Genomic DNA, 5,589 nt, shown 5'->3' with positions numbered 1-5,589 from the left:
GTCATGCAATATACCAATAAGAATTTTTGCTTAATAGCATGGCCAAAGGCTCAATTTTATCTTATTGTACATTCATGAACTTCAACCACAAACACATCAAAGATATCACAACTATCAACAAGGGAAAGAAGATAGTTGAGATACTTTGAGAGGAGCAACAAGTATCACAAAGAAAGGATACCACAACAAATAACTCAATTTGCACTTTCATCGATATTGCACATGTGAGAGCCTTGAGGAATTGATATGCAATAAAATTGCTAGATAGGCATAGTTGGGATGGATGAATCATGAGCATGATTTAGTATATTTCCCAACAAATGCACTCATCTCAAATTACTCACATTCACAATAAAGAGGTTTCATTAAGACTTTTGCAAAAAGCACAATATTTGCAAATCAAGAGATTCATGCCAAGATGCAACCATAAGGTTGGATGCAAGAAGAGTATGCATGAGAAGATACTTGTTACCAAGATAGCATTGGTGTGGATGTAGTAGATATGTGTTCGTTGACCATCCTAGCTTGCCTCAAGTTACCATTGAGTCACCACTTCTTTCCAAGAGTGAGACAAGCATCCAATGCATATCCATTGTACCTAACACAAAGGTAAGTACAAAATGGTCCCCAAACTAATTGGGTCCGAAGTAGTTAGACACACTACAACATATAGGACAAACTCCACAATTCTATGTGCATATAGATATGAAATTGAATTTCATGCACATCTTAGCCAAATTAGGATTTGATGGAGTTTACCCTATATATTGGATCAAAGAAAGTGACACATGCCATAAGATATACATATATTAAATATGCATGCACAATACTTTCAAGAACCAAAGGAAGATACAATTTGGACAAAACACCAAATAAACCAAGAGACAATGGTTGTCCAAATTATATCAAAGAATCAAATCAACACAAGATTGACTCCAAAGACTTATCTCATTAGAAGAAGCTAATTAAACATAAACACAAAGGAATGAGATAACCAACTCCCAAGAGAGCAAGGTTCCAACAAATAAACCAAACCCTCAACACTTTTTATGATGGCACAAAGTACCAAAAAGAAATTTTATGTCTCCCAAAACCAAATTTTTGATAATGATCAAGAGATGTTAAGCATTCTAACAAATATAGGAGAGCTCCCCCAAGATTAGTGCATTATCTAGGATTTTGCATATGAATACAAAATGCACAAAACTAGGATCATCACGCTACCTATATCTACTAAAATGCTAAGAAAATTTGAATAGACAAATTAGATCCATAAGATGCAAGGAAGACATATGGGAGTCAAAGCACAACACATTCATGGCAATAAATAAGGCAATTTAAACACAAGAGCCAATGTAGATATGATCAATAAATATCCACCTTATAATTGATTACCAATTGTCCTAGGACAAGAGGTATTAGGAAATATTTCCCGGTGGTAGTTTGTAAGTATACATAAGATCATATTTACAACGAACAAAGCATATGGTAAAAGATAAGAGTTAACCATCATGCAAAGATAGTTTCTTGATAGCTTCATTTAGTCATACCAACATGCAAGGCAATTAATAGTATTCATACCAACATGCAAAGCAATTAATAGTATTCATACCAACATGCAAAGCAATTAATAGTATGACTTGAAGCACATGGTTTTCCAAAAATGTATTGAGGGACACGTTGTGAAAAACCATGCCAAGAAAAACTTTCACGAATAAGATCCACAAAGATATTAGCAATGAAGCCATTTAAGCAAATTGGAACTTGTTTGAGAAAACATGTCACATATGAGAGATAATTTACAATATCAATTCTATGTGACACAACCTCAAATGTTCACATTTCCTAGGCTTGTAATATGCACAAAGCTTATTACTCCCCCATAATGTGATAAGGAATTTATTTTCACAAGAGGCAAATAAGATCCAACTAGAGATATTAATGAACATTAGAATTTGAATTTCACATGAAGATGACATACCACATAGAGACTAGATAATCTTGCAATATCAATTCTAAGTGATATTCCTCATGTACACACATTGTTAGGATTGTGAAATTCCTAAAGGCATATCACTCCCCCAAAATGTTATAGTCCATTAATCTCTCATAAGAGCCATATAAGATACAACAAGATGCAAAGAGGCTCCAACACAAGCACACATACATGGTGTGCAACCTAACATACATAGACTTGATTTCTCAAGAAAAACAAGTAGGATGCACAACATATACAAACACATGTTAGGAACAAAACTAACACATGCAAAGGAGCGAGTAACTTTCAATATAAATGAGTTGAGCACATGTTACCGCAAGGAGGAACATTGGGTGTATGATAGAAGTAAGATAACCAAAAGACTTGGCTTGAGATAGTATAAATGATGAAGATCCCTTAATTCTTCATGATGTAGCCAAGTCTCCAATGCCCTCCAACAAGCACCTATTGATCAAGTTTTGGATTGTTGGTCCCCAACTAAGTTGGGTCCTAAGAGGTTAGTCACAATAGGCTTGGCAACCCAAATGGTTCTTTTCTTGACACCACTTTGAGCACCAACATATTTGGCAAACACATTGCCACCCTCATCCTTACGAAGAGAATAAACATCATCAATGGAGATAGAGTTGGATGAGGTACCAATAGTGCAAAAAGAGGAGATGTGGCCCTTCTCACGGCATATGTAGCAAGTTCTTTTCCTCTCCTTCTTCTCACTAGATTTCTCCACAATGGGAGTATTGGCTTGATTCTTCTTGGGAAGTGGAATTTCTTCAACTTGAGGTTGAATATGAGTTTGAGCTTGAGGCCGTTTCCCTTTTTGCTTCTTCTTCAAAGGGCAAGATCTAACATGGTGCCCTTCAATTTTGCACTTGAAGCAAACAATCTTGGCCGGGTCTTTGACTTGTACTTGGCCCTTCTTCTTCTTCTTGTTGTTGTTGTTGGACTTGTTCTTGTTGTTGGATTTGAATCCAAGTCCACTCTTGTCATTGGGGGATTGTTACACACTTAACATCGTGTCAAGTTTGCATTTCCCTTCATGACTCTTTACCAAGTCATTCTTCAAATAAGTGACTTGAGCCTTGAGCTCTTTGATTTCCTCTACATGGTTAGAAACAACACAAGTACTAGAGGAAGTAGAACCTCCATTGTTAGAGCAAGAAGGCAAGGAAGATAATTCATCACAAGATTTAGCAATATTATGAGTGGATGAATTACTAGGACTAGCACATGGCAATATAACATTTTGAGTAGTAGTGCTAGTACCCACATGAGGCTCACAAGGTGTTGCCTTTGATATGATAGCCTCATGAGCTAACTTTAGCCTATCATGAGAAGCTAGAAGATCCTCATGGGAGCTAGAAAGCTTTCCATGATTTTCTTCCAATTTCCCATAATTTCTAGTTAGCAACTCAAGTTGAGCCCTTAGCTCAACATTCTCCTTCAAGATAAATGCTTCACAAGAAGTAGAGTTAGTAGCACAAGCATCATTATCAATAGCAATAGGAGAAGGCAAGTTGGCATGCTCTTTTAGATAAGAAGCTTTAAGTTGCTCATGTGACTCGGTGAGTTTGGTGAGCACACTCTCAATGACCCTTGAGCCCTTTTTGAGTTGCTCAAAATCCTCAAGGAGTTTAGCATTAACAAACACAAGCTTATCATTTTTTAGCTTTAGTTCATTTGCCATCTCAAGAGTTCTATCATGGTTTTCCTTTTCTCTAGACAATTCTAGAGCAAAGGTCTCCTCAAGAGCTTCCTTGATGGTTTGTTCTTCTTCAAGTTCATTCTTTAAAGATGCTACATCATCGGCATACTCTCGTTCAAGAGCACCCTTTTTATCAATGGTGTTCTCATGCATCCAAATAAGTTTTTGACTCTCAATAGCGGTAGTCAAGATTTCAAAGAAGTGAGTGCTAGCAATTTTATCTTTGCAAATAATCTTGAATACACTCTTACCCTTATCGCGTAGAGAGACAACCCAATCCTCTTCTTCATAAACATCCTCATCCTTATCACCACGAGAAGTATGAGGTTCCATGGTAGGAGATACCGTGGAACCCTTGGCCATAAGGCATATATGAGGACCGTGAGATAAAGATGAGGAGTTACTTGAGGCTCCTTTCAAGATCTTGTCTTGACTAATAGAATCCTTGGTTTCCTCTACATTGTTAGACACACAACAACTAGAGGAAATAGAATCATTTTTATCATGGCCACAAGACAAATCAAGCATATCATTATGAGATTTATTCAAGCAACTTACACATGATATGCAAGGACTATCAACACAAGCATGTAAATCATTTCTAGTGCTAGATGTGTTTAAGTCCAAAGATGAAGCATTGCAATGAGATAGAGATGAAGAATCATCAATAGTAAGCTCAATATCAACATTGCAATTTTCATCATCACTCACCAGATCATTACCTTGTGTCTTACCACACTTTGGTGAAGTGGATGAAGATGAGAACTCATCACGGCCGGAAGTGGAAGCAATACAATCATCCTCAATAATATTGGACACATCATATTTATCTTGAATCTTTGTCCATAACTCATGAGCGCTCCAAAAAGGCAAGTATGGAAAAAGACCTACATCTCTCAAAGCATTCATAAGAACATAAGAAGCTTGAGAATTGAGATATAAATTTTTCTCATCCTCTAACGATAGATTTTGTGAATCCATAGGAGGAGAAAAACCTATATCTACAATTTTCTCCATATGAGGGTCAATGTCCCGAAAATGACTAAGCATGCAAATTTTCCAAACATCATAATTTGTGCCATCTAATATAAGAGTGTTATCATGCACTAATCCTCTATCCGACATCTTTACTCTCAAGGCGGTGAAGCCTAAGAATGAGAGACCTTGCTCTGATACCAATTGAAAGGACACGGATGTCGCCTAGAGGGGGGGTGAATAGGCGATTTAAAACTTTTACGAGATGGGCTTAACAAATGCGGAATAAAACTAGCGTTTACTTTGTCAAGCCCAAAGCCTATATACTATTGTTCACATATGTGCACCAACAACTTATTCTAAGCAATGGTTCACCTATGTGCACCAACAACTTATGCTAAGCAATACAAGCAAGTATGTGATAGCAAGATATATATAACTTCAAGCACGATGGCTATCACAAGGTAAAGTGCATAAGTAAAGAGCTCGGGTATAGAGATAACCGAGGCACACGGGAGACGATGATTTATCCCGGAGTTCACACTCTTGCGAGTGCTAATCTCCGGTGGAGAGGTGCGGTTGCTTAGTGCTCCCGAACGCCACAAGAGGCTCACCTTGAGGTGTGGTTGCTCGATGCACACCAACGCCACAAAGGCCTCACCCCAAGATGCGGTACTCACACCACACACCGAACGCCACGAAGGCGCCTCACCTAAATCTCCGGTGACCCTCGCCACAAAGGCCTAGGTCACGGTTCCACTAAGGGATTTCCTTCGAGGCGGAAACCGGGCCTTACACAAAGCTTGGGGCACGCATCCACAACTTAATTGGAGGCTCCCAAGAAATCGCCACAAAGGCCTCAAATCCGTCTAGGGTTCCAAGAACCCAAGAGTAACAACTTTCTTGCTTTCAC

Source organism: Lolium perenne, chromosome 1 (genome assembly GCF_019359855.2).
Source record: "Lolium perenne isolate Kyuss_39 chromosome 1, Kyuss_2.0, whole genome shotgun sequence".
In the NCBI taxonomy this organism is placed as follows: domain Eukaryota; kingdom Viridiplantae; phylum Streptophyta; class Magnoliopsida; order Poales; family Poaceae; genus Lolium; species Lolium perenne.
This window is presented reverse-complemented; position numbering follows the sequence as displayed.